The sequence below is a fragment of the Pongo pygmaeus genome, chromosome 1 (genome assembly GCF_028885625.2).
Source record: "Pongo pygmaeus isolate AG05252 chromosome 1, NHGRI_mPonPyg2-v2.0_pri, whole genome shotgun sequence".
NCBI classification, from domain to species: Eukaryota; Metazoa; Chordata; class Mammalia; order Primates; family Hominidae; genus Pongo; species Pongo pygmaeus.
The window spans coordinates 218,033,872-218,057,675 of record NC_072373.2 but is presented as its reverse complement, the minus strand read 5'-3'; the positions used below and the strand labels follow the sequence as shown (position 1 = coordinate 218,057,675).

The window sequence follows — 23,804 nt, the reverse complement described above, 5'->3', positions numbered from 1 at the left end:
TCTAGAACTTCAGGTTCCATTTCTGAGTCTAGGACACATGTCCCTGAAGGCTTTATCGATGCCAAGTCAGCATTTTCACCCAGTCCTGTCCCCAGCTGAGTCACCTTTGTTTTTCCACTCACAGTCAGCACGTGCCTGAAATACATGGCTGTGTGCTTCCTTTAAGATGCACGTGACCGGGCCTGGCTGCTCATGCCTGTAAACCCAGCACTGTGGAAGGCCAAGGTGGTCAGATCACTTGAGGTCAGGAGTTCAAGGCCAGCCTCCTCCAACATCGTGAAACCCTGTCTCTACTAAAAATACAAAAATTACACTTTGAGAGGCCGAGGCAGGCAGATCACGAGGTCAGGAGATCAAGACCATCCTGGCTAACTCGGTGAAACCCTGACTCTACTAAAAATACCAAAAACTAGCTGGGTGTGGTGGTGGGCACCCATAGTCCCAGCTACTTGGGAGGCTGAGGTAGGAGAATGGCATGAACCCGGGAGGCGGAGGTTGCAGAGAGCCGAAATCATGCCACTGCACTCCAGCCTGGGTGACAGAGCGAGACTCTGTCTCAAAAAAAAAAAAGAAAAAAATACAAAAATTAGCTGGGTGTGGTGGCACACATCAGTAACACCAGCTACTAGGGAGGCTGAGGCAGGAGAATCACTTGAACCTGGGAGGTGAATGTTGCATTGTGCTGAGATTGTGCACTGCACTTCAGCCTGAGGGACAGAGCGAGACTTCATCAAAAAAAATTTAAAAAAGCACCTGTGTCCTAGATTTTAGTGCCCAAGGGTCCAGAAGAAAGCATATCCAACTCACTAACCAGGCCTTCCCTAAGAGCAAAGATGGAAGTCAACTTTCTCAGATGGCCATGAGCCACAGGAAGGGCAGGGGACGGGACCAAAAAAGATCCTCTTGGGCTGCCTGACTTCCCTGAGTGTATGAATCAGCTCAGCCCGAATTGGGGTGAGGATCTCCCAATTGACATGACCCCTGTTGTCAAGACACTCCAGAGGGGCAGGATACAACTCCAGGCCTAACATGCTCAGCCCGCCTGTGTGACACAGCAGGTCTTTCAGAGCATTCATGGAGGTCTCATTTCCACGAAAGTAGAAGGTTTTAAGCTGAGAGTAGTGGCTCAGGGCAGGCAGGAGGACCCTGAGTTGGGAGTCCTGGATCTGACAGTCCTTTAACGTGAGGATTTTGAGAGTAGCAGCAACTTTCTCTAGCAGAGCTCCAAGGAGCTCAAGATTGGTGGTTCACATTAGGATATGAATCAGATGCAGCTCCTTTAGCTGACTGAGGCTTGGGTACTGAGACAGACACTCCATGTCCCAATGAGCTAGGTAAGCATGACAGACTATAAAGGTCCCCAAGAGGTTCTTGAAGCACCTGGGGAGAACAAGAAATTAGTTATGCTCAATGGTGCCAGTTAGAGGATGGGGGTGGGAAATAATCTCAATGGTAAACTTGAAGTGGTATTGAGTAATTCTGCACCTTACTACAACACAGGTGTTATAGTAACAGCAATGGGGAAGCCTGTTTCACCCAAACACAAATTTGTTCCCATCATCATATGATGGGCCGCATGCAAGGTGCTGCCTGATGAAGACTCAGATCATTCAGGGGCAGCTCCATTTTAGGCTCAGTCCTTCCACCCTTGCTTGTGTGATTGGTTCAAAGCCACAAAATCTTTAAAGCCTCTTTACTTCATCTTTCAGCAGACAACCTCATCTCTGGGTCAGAGAAGCCTAGTGGGAGATGTGCACAAAGAACTCAGCTGAGCAAGGTCTAGGGATATCTGCTAGGGCCACTTGCCTGCAAAGGTTCCCTGACATGCCTGCATCTGTAAACCACCTATCAGTTTATACCACTCTCCTGCCTACTCCCTCACCTCCATCCAAGAAGCACGCTTTTCCCATGTCAACTACTTTTCCTGGGGTTCAAAAGAACCTTTTACAGACAGGGAATTAGAGAGAGGATCATTGGTGTTTACTAAGCAGTGTAGACGGAGCTTCTACTGTGAAACACACAGGTTTGATGCACTTTCCCTTCTTTCATACTCTCCTCTGTATGAAGTGTAAGTTTCATCATGTAACTTCAAATACACTTCCTAAAAAGGAATTCACAAATGCACCCTCCCTAGATCTGAACCCCTGACTAACTAGCTCCCTACATGTCTCTCTGTGTAGCATCTACCCCAGGTCATCCCTCTACCCTTATTTGAGCGGTCTTGTGATACCCACTTCAGGATATAGAGCACTGAACAGCATAAGGCGCTGACATTCTAGCGTCCCTTTCCCTGTGACATCACCAGTGGCTGGCACATGGTAGATGCCCACTAGCATTTACTGTGAAAAAGAATAAAAGTCTATGGTATGGTCTGCAGAGAAAGCTCACCATCCTTTCTTACCTGAGCAGGTTCTCCAGATGCTCTTTGATATTATTGACCTTTCTTATGTAAAGCATCTGAAGGTAGTACAGGCAGAGGAATGGACAGTCCAAGTCAGGAACTAAGTGCTGTTGGCCGCTTACATATAACTCATTGTCATAACTGAAGGCTAAAAAGAGTTTGTGAAGATTGCTCATCTGGCTCAGGTAAGGGGCAAACTTTCCTGTTTTATTCAGAGAGCACTTTCTCCTATCTTCCAAATCCTGGATACTGTCTGGGTATACCCTTTTCAATAAATTTCTGAAAGTTGAAGTTGGCATTGAGTAATTCTGCACCTTATTACAACACAGGTGCACTAGACCTCTTTTGTAGTGGATCCACCCACAGAGATAGCTCAGGCATTCATCCAGAGTACTTTTCTTTAGACAGAGGTTTATGAACACCTTCAAGGGCTGGTACTCTCCATCCCTGGACAGTCCTCCACTGTCTGCCTTTTACTCACGCACTCTGCGGAGCAGGAGAGCGACCTAGCTCCAGAGTATATGGTCCAGAAATTCTCATCAACATCCCACAAATGCAGCACTTGAAGTTTCCACCTGCTGTGAGTAACATAGAAGAAAAGCTCAGAATGTAGGCAAGGACCCACCCGTGACCTGAGCTTTCACTCCACATCCAGGACATCAATCAGCTGCTCCTGTCCTCAGTGCTCCTCCTTCTGTCTCTTCTCCATCCTGCTCCCCTTTTATTCTGCCTGGTTCTCACTTCGAGAACCTTTACCATCCACTGGGAGAAAGCAGGTTCCTGTTTCCTCAGTAGACCCTCTATGGTGAGCAGTCCTTTCCCAGAGGATCTGGGCAATGGTCAAGACCTCTCATGGGCACCAGCAGAAGCCTCTGAGCCACCCTTGCTCCCCAACCCCACCACTCCTCCTGAGCCCGCTGTCCCTTCCCTGGATGCCTGGACCCTTCCCACCAGGCCACCTGAGTCACCTCACCTGGGGCAAACCTTCTGGGCCAGCAGTGTATCAAGTCCCTTCAGCACAGCTTGCAAGGTCTCCAGATGAGGTGTCTTCATCAGGGACCCCAGAGGGACGTGGGTGAAGGGCCAGGCCTGCACCATCAGCTTCAGGGCCTCACAGTGTCTCATGCTGAAGGCCTCCATGAACATCAGAGGGAAGACCTCCCTGGGCAGCTCATCCAGGGTGAAGATGGTCAAGCACTGCTTCCTTAGCAGGCTCTGCCCTGCCAGCTCCAGGAGCCTGGATGGGGACTGGAGGCTCATTCTGACAAATCTGCAAGGAAAAACTCTAGAGGACAATCCAGTGAAAAGGCAAGTTTCTCAGGCCCATCCCCTGCAACCCCCTCTTCTCCTAGGGCCAAAGTCATTTCTCTAGCATGTGTGAAAGAGCCCTCAGTTTACTCCAATTCCATTCCGCAATACGTGGCCACAGAGGCATAGTTCTGCCCTTCTGCTACCAAGAAGAGTATGTCCCAACCTCTAAAGAGCAGGCAAGGCACTCCTATAGGGTCCATGAATTATTAGCCACTGCTCCACTAAACTGATAACACTGGGAAGTGTTACCAAGGATCTTTGAAGCTCAGATCTCCACTTTTTTGAGAAAACAAAAATGTCTTCTTAGCCGGGCGTGGTGGCTCATGCCTGTAGTCCCAGCACTTTGTGAGCCCGAGGTGGGGAGATCATGAGGTCGGGAGTTTGAGACCAGCCCAACCAACATGGTGAAATACCACCTCTACTAATACAAAATATTAGCCAGGTGTGGTGGTCCATGCCTGTAATCCCAGCTACTTGGGAAGCTGAGGCAGGAGAATCTCTTAACCCGAGGGACAGAGTTTGCAGTGAGCCAAAATCTAGCCACTGCACTTCAGCCTAGGTGGCAGAGCAAGACTCTGTCTCAAAGAAAAAAAAAAAAGTGAAGAGAAGCCAAGCATGGCAGCCTACAGCTGTAATCCCAACACTTTGGGAAGCCAAGGCAGAACAATCACTTGAGCCGAGGAGTTCCAGACCAGCCAGGGCAACATAGTGATATCCCATGTCTACTAGACTCTACTAGAATATTAAATAATTATCTGAGCATTGTGGCACATGCCTATAGTCTCAGCTACTCTGCAGATGGAGGTGGGAGGATGGCTTGAGCCTGGGAAGCAGTGGTTTCAGTTATCTGAGATTTTGCCACCACACTCCAGCCTGGGCAACAGAGAAAGACCCTGCCTCAAATAATAATAATAATAATAATAATAATAATAATAATAATAATGATAACAACAACACACTTTGGGATTGAGTCTAGGGGAAGAAATGGATCCTACATTCAAAACAAGACTCTACTCTTGAAAATAGTGTATGGGGCCAGACATGGTAGCTTATGCCTGTAATCCCAAGATTTTAGGAGACAACGTGGGGGGTTTGCTTGAGTCCAGGTGTTCCAGACAACCTGGCTAACAAAGTGAGAACCCATCATTATAAAAAAATTTAATAGAACCTGGTGGAAAGAATATCTTGATAATTTTAGTAAAAAACAAAGCCTATCTTTCAAAATCACAATAGCATTCCTGGGTGGGGTGACTCTTGCCTGTAATCCCAGCACTTTGAGAGGCTAAGTGCTGGCAGATCACATGGAGTCCAGGAGTTCCAGACCAGCCGGGGCAATATGGTACAACCCCATCTCTACTAAAAACACAGTTTGCCAGGCCTCATGGTGTGGGTCTGTAGTCCCAGCTACTGAGAAGGCTGAGGTGAGAAGATCCCTTGAATACAGGAGACAGAGGTTGCACTGAGGCAATGATCACACCACTGCAGTACAGCTGGGTGACAGAGTGAGACGTTGTCTCAAGAAATTAAAATCACAATAGCATAGTCTATAAACTGTAAATTAAGGGCACACAATCTACAAACTTTAAATATCAAGGAATGAGATATTAATTAATTGGATTCTTTTTTTTTTTTTAATTGAGATGGAGTCTGTTGTCCAGGCTGTAGTAAAATGGTGTGATCTTGGCTCACTGCAAACTCCACCTCCCGGGCTGAAGGAATTCACCTGCCTCAGCCTTCTGAGTAGCTTGGATTACAGGCATATGTCACCATGCCCAGTTAATTTTTGTATTTTTAGTAGAGAAGGGGTTTCACTGTGTTGGTCAGTCTGGTCTCAAATTCTTGACCTCAGGTGATGCACCCACCTTGGTCTCCCAAAGTGCTGGGATTACAGCCATGAGCCACTGTCCCTGGTGCAATTGGATTCTTTTTTAATTCTTTGGTTAAGAATTTTGAAATGACATAAAACAAAGCACAAATAATTTTTTTTTTCCTTTTTAAGGCAAAGTCTTGCTGGGTCACCCAGGTGTGCACCAACATGCCTGGCTAACGTTTACATTTTAAGTAGAGATGGAGTTGGCCTCATGTGATCTGGCTGCCTTGGCCTTTCAAGGTTGCTGGAATTACAGGTGTGAGGCATCATGGGAGTCTCAGCTACTTGGAAGGCTGAGGAGGGAGGATCAGTTGAGCCAGGGGGGCAGAGGTTGCAGTGAGGTGAGGAGTTTGAGAGCAATGTAGCCAACATGGCAAAATCTCATCTCTACTAAAAATACAAAAATTAGCTGTGCATGGTGGCAGGTGCCTTGTAATCCCAGCTACTTGGGAGGCTGAGGCAGGAGAATTGCTTGAAGCCGGGAGTTGGAGGTGGCAGTGAGCTGAGATTGTGTCACTGCACTCCAGCATGGATGACAGAGTGAGACTCCTTCTTGGAGAAAAAAAAAAAAAGAACTTTGAAATGTGGCAGGGCCCAGTAGCTCATGCCTGTTATTGCAGCACTTTGGTAGGCCAAGGCAGGTTGATCCTTTCAGAGGTCAGGAATTCAAGATCAGCCTGGTCAACATGGTGAAAACTTACCTCTACTAAAAATACAAAATTAGGGCTGGGTGCAGTAGCTCACACCTGTAATCCCAGCACCTTGGGAGGCCGAGGCAGGCAGATCACATAGTCAGGGGTTAGAGACAAGCCAGGCCAACATGGTGAAACCCCATCTCTACTAAAAAGACAAAAATTTGCCAGGTGTGGTGGTGGGTGCCTGTAATCCCAGTACTCAGGAGGCTGAGGCAGGAGAATCACTTGATCCTGGGAGGTGGAGGTTGCAGTGAGCTGAGATTGTGCCATTGCTCTGCAGCCAGGGCAACAGAGTGATGCTCCGTCTCAAAAAAAAAAAAAAAAAAAAATTGCTTATCAAGCCCTGAAGCAATATGGGAAAAAAAATGCAAAATTTAGTCAGGCATAGTGGTGGGCGCCTGTAATTCCAGATAGCAGGGGGGCTGAGGCAGGAGAATCACTCAATCTGGGAGGTGGAGGTTGCAGTGAACCAGGATCAGGCCACTGCACTCCAGTCTGGGTGACAGAGCAAGAGTCTGTCTCAAAAAAGTAAAATAAAAGAGAACTTTGAGATGGCATAAACTAAAACAGAAATAAAATATTTGGAGAGTGACTGGGCCTGGTGGTTCATGACTGTAATCTCAGCACTTTGGGAGGCTGAGGCAGGTAAACCACGAGGTCAGGAGTTCAAGACCAGCCTTGCCAACATGGTGAAACCCTGTCTCTCTAAAAATACAAAACAAATTAGCCAGGCGTGGTGGTGGGCACCTGTAGTCCCAGCTACTCAGGAGGCTGAGGCAGGAGAATTGCTTGAACTCAGGAGGTGGAAGTTGCAATGAGCCGAGATTGTGCCACTGCACTCCAGCCCAGGCAACAGAGTGAGACTCTGTCTCATAACAAACAAACAAACAAAAATATATATGTAGATATATATTTGGAGTGTAGATAAAACTGTATTAGAGGAAAAATCAAAGCCTACATCTGTTCATCTGAAAAACAAGCAGGAGAATTCTCTGTGTCGTCTTGACCTCCATGTCATCATCCGGACTGTCTGACTGTGGGTCATAGGAGTGCCCTTTGTGGAGGTCCCTGACTTACCAGATCTGGACTCACTTTGCAGTGTGCTCGGATCTCGTGGAGAACCAAGCAGTAACTCCAGGCACCACAGCTCTTGGTCTCTTCTGGGGGTGCTCACAAGCTTTCTTGAACCTTTCTCATCACACCTCCCCTTTTCAACCACCAGCTTCCCATCAGAGGGTGATGCCTGATTGTATTTCTGAAGCTCCACTCAGTTAAGCCTGTGAATTCAGGTGTCCATTCAATCCCTTGGATATCCTAATCATGAAACTGAAAGTGTTGGGATAAGGATGCAAGTCAAGAATTCATTTTGATAACGTTGATCCAGACAAAGATCTCTGAACCATAAAGCTTTCAGGTTCTGTTTTTCTGTCTAATCTCAGGAGCAGATTGAACCCTTCCCTCTCTCAAACTCAAAAATAGGAAGGAAGGTCACATATTAGCACAACTCATTCTCTGTGGAGGGCATTAATGAATGAATTCTTGACTTCCACCCTAATCCTAACAAACACTGATGGAATTTACTAAGGGACTGACTGATAAGGTGGGTGGTGTGTGCCTGTAATCCCATTGAGCAATTCATATTTAGGAATTATTTTCTTATTTTGCTGAGAATATTTTTAAAATCCTGAATGAGTCATTGAATTTTTTCAAATATTTTTCCTGCATCAATTAAGATGATCATTTTCTGGTGCTTTTATTCTATTTATTTCTTTAAATACATTCGTTAAATTCAAATGTTCAACTAATTATGCTTTTTTTTTTTTTTTGGGAGACGGAGTCTCTCTCTGTGGTCCTGGCTGGAGTGCAGTGGTGTGATCTTGGCTCACTGCAACCTCCATCTCCCGAATTCAAGCAATTCTCCTGCCTCAGCCTCTTGAGTGGCTGGGATTACAAATGTGCACCACCACGCTTGGCTACTTTTTGTGTTTTTACTAGAGACAGGGTTTCCCATGTTGCCCAGGCTAGTCTTGAACTTGTGATCTCTGGTGATCTGCCCACCTCGGCCTCCCAAAATTGTTGGGAGTGCAGGCGTGAGCCACTGCGCCTGGCCCAATCATGCATGTTTGGTTGATATTCAAATGTTAAAACCATTTTCATTGTCCCTTTGGTCATTTTTATAAATTGTTGGAAGACACATAGATGGGTGGGATTGGAAGGAGAAGAGTGGAGAGACAGGTGGCCCTAAGGTGGGTGGAACGTACATGTGCCTTCATTTTACTGAGGACTAAGTTCTGAATTTTTTATCTTGCCCAAATTCCTAAGGAGTCTACAGAGTCATGCTCCGAAATCATAAATTCTCATCAGATGAGTTTTTTTTAGCCCTGTATATGGCGACTTACTTTCCAATCTGACTCTGGCATAACATCCTGTGACAGAGGAGAAAGTCAAGATATTTTGTCCCAAGGCATGTTTCTTTGCCATATCTTGAAATGGCCCTGCAAAGCTGTCCTTTATGGGGGAAAATCTGCATCTGTAAAGAATCTCCATTACCACAGCTAGATCTTTTTCTTGCAGGCTCTCCCAATCCTGAAGAGATGAACTGTCTGGCACCTTTTAAGGGTCTGAATAGTAAACATTTGTCATCTGTTGACTTCAACGGTGGCCACTATAAGACTTTAAAAGAACCTTGGTCTCCACAATCTTTTATTTCACCCTGACCATTTCCTTTCTATGGATCCCGAGTGTTTAGACAAACTCAACCAATTGTCAACCAGAAAATGTTTAAATTTACCTATGGCCGGGAAGCACCCCACCCTTCAGTTGTCTCTCCTTTCTGAGCCAAACCATTGTAATTCTATTCTATTCTATTCTATTCTATTCTATTCTATTCTATTCTATTCTATTCTATTCTATTCTATTCTATTCTATTCTATTCTTTTCTTTTCTTTTCTTTTCTTTCTCTCTCTCCCTCCCTCCCTCCCTGTCTCTCTCTCTCTCTCTCTCTCTCTCTGTCTTTCTTTCTTTCACACGGATTCTCAGTCTATCACCCAGGCTGAAATGCGGTGGTGTGCTCTTGGCTTACTGTGATCCCTGTCTCCCGGGTTCGAGTAATTCTCCTGTCTCAGCCTCCAGAGTAGCTGGGAATACAGGCACACACCATCATGTCTGGCTAATTTTTGTGTTTTTACAAAAATTAGACCGGGTTTCACCATGTTGGCCAGCTGGTCTCTAACTCCTGACCTCAGGTGATCCACCAACCTGGGCCTCCCAAAGTACTGGGATTACAGGCATGAGCCACCACGCTCCCGACCATGTATTTCTTTTTTCTTTCTTTCTTTTTTTTTTTTTTTTGACCTGGAGTCTCGCTCTGTCACCCAGGCTGGAGTGCAGTGGTGCGATCTCAGCTCACTGCAAACTCCAGCTCCCAGATTCAAGCAATTCTTCTGCCTCAGCCTCTTGAGTAGCTGGGATTAAAGGGGTGTAGCACGATCACAGGCTAAATTTTGTATTTTTAGTAGAGATGGGGGTTTCAGCATTTTGGCCAGGCTGGTCTTGAACTCCTGACCTCAAATCATCCACCCACCTTGGCCTCTGAAAGTGCTGGGCATAGAGGCGTGAGCCACAGCACCCAGCAGACAGGCCATGTATTTCTTAGATGTATTTAATTGATGTTTCATGTCCTCCTAAACTGTATAAAATCAAGCTGCGCCCCAACCACCTTGGGCACTTGTTCTCCAGACCTCCTTTTTTTTTTTTTTTTTTTTTTTTGAGATGGAGTCTTGCTCTGTCACCGAGGCTGGAGTGCAGTGGCATGATCTCAGCTCAATGCAAGCTCCACCTCCCAGGTTCACGCCATTCTCCTGCCTCAGCCTCCTGAGTAGCTGGGACTACAGGTGCCCGCCACCACGCCCACCTCATTTTTTTTTGTATTTTTAGTAGAGACGGGGTTTCACCATTTTAGCCAGGATGGTCTCGATCTCCTGACCTCGTGATCCACCTGCCTCGGCCTCCCAAAGTGCGGGGATTACATGCTTGAGCCACCACACCCGGCCTCTCCAGACCTCTTGAGGGCTGTGTCATGGGCCATGGTCATTCATATGTGGCTCAGAATAAATCTCTTCACATCTATTACAGTTTGACTCTTTTTGTCAACATTACTATAATATTTTTCAACTGCATACATATTATATGTGTGTATTTACTATATACAGTGTTCTGATGGTATGTATAATTTATTTTACTACTTATTTATTTTAAGTTTGGAAGGGAGAGCTTTATTATTCATAAAAGGTGGCCATGGCCAGGCAAGGTGGCTCACAGCTGGAATTCCAGCTCCTGATCCCAGTGGGTGGATCACCTGAGGTCAGGAGTTCGAGACCAGCCTGGCCAACATGTTTAATCCCTGCTCCCACTAAAAATACAAAAATCAGCTGGGCATGGTGGCCCATGCCTATAATCCCAGCTACTTGGGAGGCTGAGGCAGAAGAATCACTTGAACCTGGGAAACAGAGGTTGCATTAATCCAAGATGGCACCACTGCACTCCAGCCTGGGTGACAGAAGGAGACTCTATGTCAAAAAACAAAAAAAAAATAAGAGTGTCCAAGTGTCGGATGGCCACTCTGACGGGAGGAACAGCGTCAAGCAGTTGGTTGCTATGAGTGGTAGATTCTTAAAGAGCTGATTTCTGTTTCACCCTTAAGGAAGAAAGGCTAATGGTGGTTAGCAAGGGAGGGGGTATAATGAAGTATGTGGACCCCCCGGCCCACCATCTCGTTCTCCTTGAGAACTCAGTTTTCAAGGATAACTGGGGGTCCCTCTTGACCAACAGGGGGTCTGTTTCTTCAGTTAGGGGGCTTAGAAATTCACTGTTATTTCTCATTTCTCCCCCTGTTCACCAGGATATGCTAGAAGCAGCATCAATGGCCAAAGTTTTAATTTGTCTCATGTGGATGACAGCGTGGTGGAGCTACCTGCCTCGGTCCACCCAGCACCTAGGTGGGACTCCTATGGACGTGAGATTCAGAGCCAAAAGACTTACAGCCAATTAAAGCATCCTAGGCCAGATGAGCATGGTGGTGGGCAGGCATGCATCAATCCTTAAAATGTTTTAGGCAACATAAGCCTAAAACCAAAGCCAAAAAGCAAGGTTACAAAAATTGACTTATCTATAAGTTCTACACATTGAGCTACTGCAACCTTGGTTTTAGTTAGACTTGTAGCAATTAGCTATAAACATAAACATTTCCCTTAAACCACTTAAGGTAAGGAATTTAGTGACTTCTCTGTCCCACAGCATTTTTTGTGGTTTCTTTTGTAATCTGTCCTAAAGTGGCCAAAAAATATCTTTATCATATCTCTATTTGCATAAACCCAATAGTGAGAACAACTATACACAAAAGGCTTTATCACCACCTGTCTTGATATCCTCTTGGTGATTCTCCTTTAATGCTCTAGAAAGCAGGAATGTTTCCATAATCGGAATGGATGGATAACGACCCAGGAGGAAAAGTCCCTCAGTTGCCAACTGTTGAGGCATCTGTGTGCCCATTCCTTTTTTTTTTTCTTGGATAGAGTCTTGCTCTGTCACCAGGCTGGAGTGCAGTGGCACGATCTCAGCTCACTGCAACCTCTGCCTCCCGGGTTCAAGAAATTTCCTGCCTCAGCCTCCCAAGTAGCTGGAAGTACAGGCATCCCCCACCACACCCAGCTAATTTTTGGTAGAGACAGGGTTTTACCTTGTTGGCCAGCAATAAGGAAATGACTCAGAACAGCTGGGCTCCCAATTTAACCCACCCTCAAGCCTGGAACCTTGGCCCTAAGTGAAAACAGCTAACCCCATTTTTCTGCCCAAATGATTGCCCTTTTGGCCTTCCCCACACCCTACCCTGGGCCCATAAAAAGACCAGCTGGCAGAGCAACACAAGCAGCTTCTGCAAGTGGTTGGGGATGCAAGATGCTGAGCATCAGAATACAAGTGGCTGAACGTTGGGGATACAAGCAGATGAGCATTAAAGCCTACAGAGAGATGCAGCTACCTTCAGATGGTGTTTCTTCAGGGGAAGATCACCTTCTTGCTGCACCATCCCCTTTCTTTTTTTTTTTGAGACGGAGTCTCATTCTGTTATCCAGGCTGGAGTGCAGTGGCATGATCTCAGCTCACTGCAAGCTCCACCTCCTGGGCTCAAGAGATTCTCCTGCCTCAGCCTCCCAAGTAGCTGGGATTACAGTCGCCCGCCACCATGCCCAGCTAATTTTTTTTTGTATTTTTAGTTGAAATGGGGTTTCACCATGTTGGCCAGGCTGGTCTTGAACTACTGTCCTCAGATGATCCTCCTGCCTCAGCCTCCCAAAGTGCTGGGATTACAGGCTTGAGCCACTGCGCCTGGCAGCACCATCCCCTTTCTAACTCCCCTTTCCCCTGAGAGCCACATTTATCGCCCAATAAAATCCTTCACTTATGCTACCTTTAAATACCTAATGTGACCTGGTTCTTCCTTTACACAGAATAAGAACCTGGGCGTCAAAAAGGGCAGGTGCGGGAAGCTGTCACTCTGACCCTACACTGAGCTATTAATACTCAGCCATCCGCAGACTGCAGCCAGAGTGAAACAAGCCACTCTAGTTCCTGCCCATGAAGAAGGTCAAGGTCAAGGGAACAATCCTGTCTCAGGAACACACTTTGTTGGACAGATTATCAAATGCTTAAAGAAGATTTTACAAATTTAATGGCATTACCATTGCCCTTGTTTTTCTCAGCCTTCTACAAAAGTTGAATGAACAAATGCTATCTTGAAACTAAAATCAGCTTAATCAGGCTGGGCAGGGTGGCTCACATCTGTAATCCCAGCACTTTTGGAAGCTGAGGCGGGTGGATCACTTGTCAAGAGTTCGAGACCAGCCTGGCCAACATGGAGAGACCCCTTCTCTTCTAAAGATACAAAAAGTAGCTGGGCATGGTGGTGCATGCCTCTATTCCCAGCTACTAGGGAGGCTGAGACAGGACAATCACTTTAACCCAGGAGGCAGAGGTTGCAGTAAGCCGAGATTGCACCATTGTACTCCAGCCTGGGCGACAGAAGAAGACTCTGTCTCAAAAAAATAATATTAAAAATAAAATAAAATTAGCTACATCTACAGGGAAGTCTAGATTACACAAATCAAAATTTTTTTTTTTTTTTTTTTTTTGAGACGGAGTCTCGCTCTCTCACCCAGGCTGGAGTGCAGTGCCATGATCTCGGCTCACTGCAAGGTCTGCCTCCTGGGTTCATGCTATTCCCCTGCCTCAGCCTCCTGTGTAGCTGGGACTACAGGCACCTGCCACGACGCCCGGCTAATTTTTTTGTATTTATCGTAGAGATGGTGTTTCACGATGTTAGCCAGGATGTTCTTGATCTGCTGACCTCATGATCTGCCCGCTTTGGCTTCTCAAAGTGCTGGGATTACAGGCATGAGCCACCGCGCCCGGCTGACCAAAAGTTTTACCACTGATTTTTTTTTTTTTTTTTTTTGAGATAGAGTCTCCCTCTGTCACCAGGCTGGATTGCAGTGGCATTATCTCTGCTCACTGCAACCTCTGCCTCCCGGGTTCAAGCGATTCTCCTGCCTCAGCCTCCCAAGTAACTGTAACTATTGTTTTACGCCCCCATGCCGGGCTAATTTTTGTGTTTTTAGTAGAGATGGGGTTTTGCCATGTTGGCCATGCTGGCCTCGAACTCCTTTCCTCAAGTGATCCTCCCACCTTGGCCTTCCAAAGTGCTGGCATTACAGGTGTAAGCCACCGTGCCTGGCCTCTAACTAAACATTCTCTAAGTTCTACTGTTCAAAGTTTAGCTTCTTTCACTAAGCATATCAATTACTGGCTATGTATACATTTTTTTAATCTCTATTTTTGTTTTTCTTTTTTGAGACAGAGTCTTGTTTTGCAACCCAGGCTGGAGTAAAGTGGCACGATCACAGCTTATTGCAGTCCTAACATGCCACATTCAACCAATCTTCCAAATCTACCTCCTAAATAGCTAAGATTACAGGCGTGTGCCACCACACCTGGCTAGGTTTTGTGTTTTTTTATTTTTTGTAGGGACAGGGCTTCACCATGCTGCCCTGGCTTGTCACTAACTCCTGGCCTCTGGGCTCAAGCAATCTGCCTGACTCAGCCTCCAAAAGTGCTGGGATTACAGGTGTGAGCCACCAAGGAAGGCCTGGAAATTTATTTCTGTGCATAGAAAACCTTAGTGCAACTGGGTTGAACTAGGCAGTGTTCCAGACTCCCTCTGTAATCCAACTCTTTGGTTTGACACATATTATGGAGATTGGAAGCCAAAGTGTAAGGGAAATCGATATAAAATTAGCACATGACCACTACTTAGGAGGCTGCAGCAGAAGGATCACTTGAGTTCAGGAGCTCAAGGCTGCTATGAGCTGTGATGATGGCACTGAACTCTAGCCTGGGCAACAGAGTGAAGAAGGGCTTATCTCAAAAAACAAAACAAAACAAAACAAAAACAAAAAGAAACAAAACAACAGTCAGGGGTAGTAGTTCATGCCTGTAATCCCAGCACTTTGGGTGGCTGAAGAGGGCAGATCACTTGAGGTCGGGAGTTCAAGACCAGCCTGGTCAACATGGTGAAACCCCATCTCTACTAAAAGTATAAGAAAAATTAGCTGGGTGTGGTGGCAGGCCCCTGTAATCCCAGCTACTTGGGAGGCTGAGCCAGGAAAATACCTTGAACCCAGGAGGCAGAGGTTGCAGTGAGCTGAGATGGCAACACTACACTCCAGCCTGTGCAAAAGAGTGAGACTCTGTCTAAATCAAAGCAAAGCAAAACAAAACAAAATAACAAAACAAAACAATACATGAGCATGATCATGTTACCCTCTACTACGTGATCAACGTCTTACTAAAACCAGACATTGGTGGCCGGGCACAGTGGCTCACGTCTGTTATCCCAGCACATTGGGAGGCCGAGGCAGGCAGATTACCTGAGGTCAGGAGTTCAAGACCAGCCTGGCCAACGTGGTGAAACCCCGTCTCTACAAAAAATACAAAAAAATCAGCTGGGCATTATGGCGAGTGCCTGTTATTCCAGCTACTTGGGAGGCTGAGGCAGGAGAATCACTGGAACCTGGGAGACAGAGGTTGCAGTGAGCCGAGATCCTGCCATTGCACTCCAGCCTGGGTAACATAACAAGACTCCGTCTCAATGAAAAAGCCAATAAACAAAAAACTAAAAAACTAGACATTGGTTTAATGGAAACATGAGAGGCAAAGGGATTGTCTCTACAGTTCTACTATATGAAATAAGTAATAGTTTCTTTTGTTTGTTTGTGTTGTTTTTGTTTTTTTGAGAGAGAATTTCACTCTGTCACTCAGGCTGGAGAGCAATGGCGTGATCTTGGCTCACTGGAACCTCTGCCTCCCGGGTTCAAGCAGTTCTCCTGCCTCAGCCTCCAAGTAGCTAGGATTACAGGTGCTCTCCACCACACTTGGCTAATTTTTTGTATTTTTAGTAGAGAAGAGGTTTTGCCATGTTGGCCAGGCTGGTCTGAAACTCCTGAGCCCTAGTGATCCACACACCTTGGCCTCCCAAAGTTTTGGGATTACAGGTGTGAGCCACTGCACCCGGCCAATAGTTTGGTTTATTGGATGCATCAATAATCAGGGCATTTTGTAGAGGAACCTACTTATCCTTTAATGGAGATAGCATGCAATGGCTACTTCATCTACTTCATTAAAATGCTTTTTCTTCGCACATTTATTTATTTATGTTTTTATTTTATTTTATATTTTTTGAGATGGAGTTTTGCTCTTGTTGCCCAGGTGGGAGAGCATTGGTGCGATCTCAGCTCACCACAACCTCTGCCTCCCCAGTTCAAGCAATTCTCCTGCCTCAGCCTCCCTAGTAGCTGGGATTACACGCATGTGCCACCATGCCCAGCTAAGTTTGTATTTTTACTAGAGACAGGGTTTCTCCATGTTGTTCAGGCTGGTCTTCAACTCCTGACCTCAGGTGATCCAACGATCTCAGCCTCCCAAAGTGCTGGGATTACAGGTGTGAGCCGCTGCACCCAGCCTTATTTATTTATTTATAAGACTGGTTCTCACTCTGTCACCCAGGCTGGAGTGCAGGGGCAGATCTTAGCTCCCTGCAACCTCTGCATCCTGGGCTCAAGTGATCTTTCCACCTCAGCCCCCCAAGTCACTGAGAGTACAGGTGCATGCCACCATGCCCAGCTAATTTTTGTATTTTTTGTAGAGATGAGGTTTTGCCACATTTCTCAGGCAGGTCTTGAACTCCTGGACTCAACAGTCTGCCCACTTTGGCTTTCCAAATGCTGGGATTACTGGTGTTAACCACCATGCCTGCTCCTCTATGCTAATTTAAACCATAATCACACAATCTGTTGTCAATGGAAATTAAGGCTGTTGAGGGAGAAATAATTTGATAAAAGTTTATTGGAAGCTGAATGTGAGAATTGACCCAGGAATATACAGCAACAAAGTGGGTGTGTTCCAAAGTCTGTTATAAGTTGGAATGCTTTCCTGAGAAAGTGTAGAAGGCAGTGGGACTCCTTATAGCTGAGTTGTCCTTCTTCAATTATGGGTACAACACAAAGGTTACAATCATTGGCCAAGGTTGACAACGTACAGGTCAAAATGCTTGATGTGCAAGACAGTCAAACTTCATGATCAAAATCAAATCAGTGTCCTTCTCAATGTCAGAAGGTGAAGCCTTCCTCAGTACTTGAAGAGTTTGAGAAGCTCATGATCAGATGATTTACTCGGGGACACGATGTAAGCCATGAATCCTAAGTCCTTCCCCAGACTGTTGGTTTGGAAGCCTGCCAACTGTGATTTGCAGGCTTTTGTTTTTGTTTTTTTGAGATGGAGTCTCACTCTGTCACCTAGGCTGGAGTGCAATGGTCTAGTCTTGGCTCACTGCAATATTCGCCTCCCTGATTCAAGCAATTCTGCTGCCTCAGCCTCCCAAGCATCTGGGATTACAGGTATGCCCCAACACACCTGGCTAATTTATATATATATGTATATTTTTTAGTAGAGATGGGGTTTCACCATGTTGGCCAGGTTGGTCTTGAACTCCTGGCCTTAGGTGATTCACCCGCCTCAGCCTCCTAAAATGTTGGGATTACAAGTGTGAGCCACCAAGCCTGGCTGATCTGCAGGTTTTCACTGGCAATATGCAGATACAGCTATGATGAAGAATAACCATGACCGTCTCATTACCCCCGACTGGTGGGGAATGGGATCTTTTGACCCTTTCTCTCCCTAAAACCGGGTTACTCATCTGTGTGTCAATAAAAATATGGTGTACTTAACAGACAGAGAAAGAGACTCTGTAAAAAAGGATTTTTTTTTTCTTATGAAATGAGCAAAGAAATGGGAATAGGTGTGAGACTATTCAGGGAGGTCAAGGAAGACAACGGTTTTGAAAGGGAAAATAAGGAGGATTACATAAGTGGTTTTGAAAGCATCCTCCTTGGCCGTAAGGATCACAATTAAGGTGGCATCGGCCAATGTTGAAAAGATTCTCCCTCCATCCCCACAAAAACCCAACATGTTGACCATGCCTTGGTTCAATCTCAAGGTCCCATTGGAACACTAAGCCCAACCCAGCCCAAACCAGCCACCACCCTTACTTCTCTTTAATTTTTACCTGATTTCCTCCAGAGAAACCTGGAACAGAATCTTGAGATGAATCACACCTTTGGTGGTACCTCTCTTCCACACGAATGAGCATACGATTTGCTCATATGGGTAACTTAAATCCCAAATGACCAATATATACACAAACATTGAAATTCGATTTTGTAGGGATAAAACCACTGCCTTCATGAAGCTGTTTTTTGTTTTGTTTGTTTTTGTTTTTGATACAGGCTCTGTTGCCCAGCCCAGAGGGCAGTGGATTGATCCCGGCTCACTGCAACCTCTGCATCGTGGGGATCAAAAAATGGATCTTCCCATTTCAGCCTCCAGAGTAGCTAGGACCACACGTGTGTGCCACCATGCACCACTGATTTTTTTTTTTTTTTTGAGATGACATCTCCCTCTGTTGCCCAGGCTGCAGTGCAGTGGCATTATCTTGGCTCACTGCAACCTCCACCTCCCGGGTTCAAGTGATTTTTCTGCCTCAGACTCCTGAGTAGCTGGGACTACAGGTGCATACTACCATGCCCAGCTAATTATTGTATTTTTAGTAGAGACGGGGTTTCACCATGTTGGTCAGGCTGGTCTCGAACTGCTGACCTCGTGATCTGCCCACCTTGTCCTCTCAAAGTGCTAGGATTACAGGCTTGAGCCACCGCGCCTGGCTTATAAAGTTTAAACTCTGAAACATTGTATTTTTGTTTATTTATTTATTTATCTTGAGACTGAGTCTTGCTCTGTCACCCAGGCTGGAGTGCAGTGGCACGATCTTGGCTCACTGAAAGCTCTGCCTCCCAGGTTCATGCCATTCTCCTGCCTCAGCCTCTGGAATAGCTGGGACTACAGGCACCCATCACCATGCCTGGCTAATTTTTTGTATTTTTAGTGGAGACAGGATTTCACTGTTAGCCAGGATGATCTCGATCTCCTGACCTCGTGATCCACCCGCCTCGGCCTCACAAACGGCTGGGATTATAGGCATGAGCCACCGTGCCTGGCTGAAACCTTTTATAATTTTGTTTTGTTTTGCTTTTTGAGGCAGAGTCTCTCTCTGTCACCTAGTCTGCAGTGCAGTGGCATGATCTTGGCTCACTGCAACCTCTGCCTCCTGGGTTCAAGTGATTCTCCTGCCTCAGCCACCTGAGTAGCTGGGACTACAGCTGCCTGCCACCACACCCGGCTAATTTTTGGATTTTTAGTAGATACAAGGTTTCACCATTTTGGCCAGGATGGTCTTGATCTCCTGACTTCGTGATCCACCCACCTGGGCCTCCCAAAGTGCTGGGATTACAGGCATGAGCTAACGCCCCCAGCCCATTTTGATAATTTTGATGGGGCCAAAGACTTCCCCAACATTAATCCTTTTAGGTTTTGTTCTTCTGTTTAATGTCAGGAACAGAGTGAGAGTTCTGTCACACTCAGGAAAAAGAAGGTCACATACTAGTAAATTTCATCAGTGTTTGTTAGGGTTAGGGTGGAAGTCAAGAATTCAGTCATTAATGCCCTCCACAAACAGAGATGGAGTGGCAGTAATATGTGACCTTCCTAGTCATGAGTGGAAGACAGGGAAGGGTTCAACCTATTACTGAGATTAGACTGAAAAGCAAAGCCTGAAAATATCATGGTTGGGAGTTCTTTGGTCACATGAAAATCATCAAAATGTGGTCTTGACTTCCACCCTAATTACAGTGCTTTCATTTTCATGATTGGATATCTGATTCAATCCATTATTCTGCAGAAAGCCAAAACTTCAATCAGGCTTAACTGGGTGGAGTTCAGAAATCCAATCAGGCATCACTTTCTAATAGGAATCTGGAAGTTGATAAGGGAGGTGGGATTAGGAAGGTCCAAGGAAGTTGCTGGGTGCCGTGGCTCATGCCTGTAATCCCAGCACTTTGGGAGGCTGAGGAGGAGGGCGGATCATGAGGTCAGAAGTTCCCAAGACTAGCCTGGCCAATATGGAGAAACACCATCTCTACTAAAAATACAAAATTAGCCAGGTGTGATGGCGCATGCCTGTAATTCTGGCTACTTTGGAGGCTGAGACAGGAGAATCACTTGAACCCAGGAGGTGGAGGTTGTGGTGAGCCGAGATCATGCCATTTTACTCTGAACTGGGCAACAAGAGTGAAACTCCATCTCAAAAAAAAAGAAGAAAGATCCAAGAAAGCTTGTGAACATCCACAGAAGAGACCCCAGGCTGTGGTACCCGAAGTTATTGCTAGGTTCTCCAAGAGGTCTGAGCAGACTGCAAAGTGAGTCCAGATCTGGTAAGTCAGGGACCTTCACAAAGGCACACCTATAACCCACAGTCAGACAGTAGAGATGGCGACATGAAGGCCAAGGTGGCACAGAGAATTTTCCTGCCTGTTTTTCAGATGAACAGATGTAGGCTTTAATTTTTTCTCTAATGCAGTTTTATCTCTTCACTCCAAATATTTTATTTGTGTTTTAGTTTATGTCATTTCAAAGGTTTGTTTGTTTCGTTGTTCGTTTGTTTTTCTGAGATGGAGTCTTGCTCTGTCACCCAGGCTGGAGTGCAATGATGTGGTCTTGGCTCACTGCAACCTCCGCCTCCTGGATTCAAGTGATTCTCCTGCCTCACCCTCCTGAGTAGCTGGGATTACAGGTGCCCGCCACCATGCCCGGCTAATTTTTGTATTTTTAGTAGAGACAGTGTTTCACTATGTTGGCCAGGCTGGTCTCGAACACCTGACCTCGTGACCTGCCCATCTAGGCCTCTCAAAGTGCTGGAATTATAGGCATGAGCCACCATGCCCAGCTTCAAAGTTCCAAATCAAGCAGTTAAAAAATAATGCAATTGACTGAAGTCTTTTTTTTTTTTTTCTTTGAGACAGTGTCTTGCTGGGTCATTCATGGTGGAATGCAGTGTTGTGATCTTGACTCACTGCAACCTCTGACTTCTGGGCTCAAGCAATCCTCCCTACTCAGAAGTTCTAGCCTTCTGGATGGCTGGAATTCAGTCACGCACCAGTATAACTGACTAATTTTTTTGTTTTTGTTTTTTTCTTTTTTCTTTTTTTTTTTGAGACGGAGTCTCACTCTGTTGCCAAGGTTCAAGTGCAGAGGTGTGATCTTGGCTCACTGCAACTTCGGCTTTCTGGGTTCAAGTGATTCTCCTGCTTCAGCCTCCCAAGTACCTGGGACTATGGGTGTGTGCCACCACGCCTGGCTAATTTTTGTATTTTTAATAGAGATGGGGTTTCACTATGTTGGCCAGGCTGGTCTTAAACTCCCAAACTCAGGTGATCTGCCCACCTCAGTCTCGCAAAGTGCTGAGATTACAGGTGTGAGCCACAATGCCGGCCCTATTACTATGTTTTTTTATAGTGATGGGATCTTGGTTTGTTACCTAGGCTGGTCTGGGTCACCTAGATTGAAGCAAACCTCCCACTTTGCTTTCTTTTTTTTTTTTTTTTAATTTACGAAGTATTTATTGATCATTCTTGGGTGTTTCTCGGAGAGGGGGATGTGGCAGGGTCATAGGATAATAGTGGAGAGAAGGTCAGGAGATAAACACATGAACAAAGGTCTCTGGTTTTCCTAGGCAGAGGTCCCTGTGGCCTTCTGCAGTGTTTGTGCCCCTGGGTACTTGAGATTAGGGAGTGGTGATGACTCTTAAAGAGCATGCTGCCTTCAAGCATCTGTTTAACAAAGCACATCTTGCACCGCCCTTAATCCATTTAACCCTGAGTTGACACAGCATATGTTTCAGAGAGCATGGGGCTGGGGGAAAGGCCATAGATCAACAGCATCCCAAGGCAGAAGAATTTCTCCTAGTCAGAACAAAATGGAGTCTCCTATGCCCACCCCTTTCTACACAGACACAGCAAAAATCTGATCTCTCCTTCCTTTCCCCACACTTCCCCCCTTCTTTTCAACAAAATCGCCATCGTCCTCATGGCCCGCTCCCGATGGTCGCTGTCTCTTCGGAGCTGTTGGGTACACCTCCCAGACAGGGCGGCCGGGCAGAGGCGCTCCTCACTTCCCAGATGGGGCGACCGGGCAGAGGCGCTCCTCACTTCCCCAACGGGGCCGCCCGGGCAGAGGCGCTCCTCGCTTCCCAGACGGGGCCGCCCGGGCAGAGGCGCTCCTCGCTTCCCAGACAGGGCCGCCCGGGCAGAGGCGCTCCTCGCTTCCCAGACGGGGCCGCCCGGGCAGAGGCGCTCCTCACTTCCTCCCAGACCGGGTGGCAGCCGGGCAGAGGCGCTCCTCACCTCCCAGACGGGGCGGCCGGGCAGAGGCGCTCCTCACTTCCCCGACGGGGCCGCCCGGGCAGAGGCGCTCCTCACTTCCTCCCAGACCGGGTGGCAGCCGGGCAGAGGCGCTCCTCACCTCCCAGACGGGGCGGCCGGGCAGAGGCGCTCCTCACTTCCCAGACTGGGCGGCCCAGCAGAGGCGCTCCTCACTTCCCAGACCGGGCGGCCGGGCAGAGGCGCTCCTCACTTCCCAGACGGGGCGGCTGGGCAGAGACGCTCCTCACTTCCTCCCAGACGGGGTGGCGGCCAGGCAGAGGCGCTCCTCACCTCCCAGACAGGGCGGCCGGGCAGAGGCGCTCCTCACTTCCCAGACGGGGCGACCGGGCAGAGGCGCTCCTCACTTCCCAGACTTGGTATTACAGGCATGAGCCAACATGACTGGTATCATATTCCATTTTCAAGAATGGAGTCTTTGTTCTGAATGTGGGATCCATTTGTTCCTCTAGACTCCATTCCAAAGTGGGTAATATTTTTTTTATTTATTTATTTTATTAAGAAAGAGTCTTGCTCTTCTGCCCAGGCTGGGGGTACAGTGGCACAGTCTCAGATCACTGTAACTTATGCTTCCCAGACACAAGCCATCCTTCTACCTCAGCCTGCAGAGTAGCTGGGACTACAGGGGTGCACCATCACATCCGTCTATTTTTTGTATTTTTTTGGAGAGACAGGGTCTCACTATGTAGCCCAGGCTGGTCAGCAACTCCTGGGCTTAAGTGATTGTTCTGCCTTGGCTTGCCAAAGTGTTGGAATTACAGCTGTGAGCTTCCATGTGTGGCCCCTCATTACTCTTTTGAAAGTGAACATAATGGTATCTAATTAAAAATATCCCTTTAGTCTCTCCCAGCCAAGTTCATTGTGGGAACAGAGATTGTAGGCTTTTTGGGGCCACAGGAGACTCCCATTACCATTGTTTTATTGTTTTGTTTTGTTTTTCTTTTTGAGACTGAGTCTCACTCTATTGCCCAGGCTGGAGTGCAGTGGCACTATCTCAGCTCACTGCAACCTCCACCTCCTTTATTCAAACGATTCTTGTGCCTCAGCCTCCCAAGTAGTTGGAGTTACAGCCACCTGCTACCATGCCTGGCTACTTTTTGTATTTTTAGTAAAGACTGGGTTTCACCTTGTTGGCCAGGCTGGTCTCTAACTCCTGACCTTAAATTAGCCACCCACCTTGGCCTCCAAAGTGCTGGGACTACAGCTGTGAGCCATCAAGCCCAGCCACATGACCATTGTTTTAGATCCTTAAATTAAGAAGACATTCTTTCTCAAAAAAGGAGCTGAGCTTTGAAGATTCTTGGTAACACTTCCCAGAGCTAATAGAGTTGGGTGGAGAAATGGATGAAGTTTCATGGAGTAAGAGGGATCTTGCCCGCTCCTTAGAAGTTGGGAGACACTTCTTGGTACCAGAAGGGCAGAACTATGTCTCTGTGGCCAATTATTGCAGAGTGGAATTGGGATAAACTAAGGACCTTTTCACACGTGCCAGAGTAGTGACTTTTGGCCCAGGAGAAGTCAGGGTGTGAGAGGTCTGGCCTGATAAGTTTGTCTTTTCTCTGGATTTGTTTTCTTGCAGATTTATCAGG

General features: G+C 46.6%; 1 pseudogene; it reads right to left on the bottom strand.

Annotated features, from left to right (window-relative positions):
• Positions 1 to 821: 821 nt before the first annotated feature.
• Positions 822 to 3,661, bottom strand: LOC129015599 (PRAME family member 17-like; annotated as a pseudogene).
• Between the last annotated feature and the right edge of the window lie 20,143 nt (positions 3,662 to 23,804).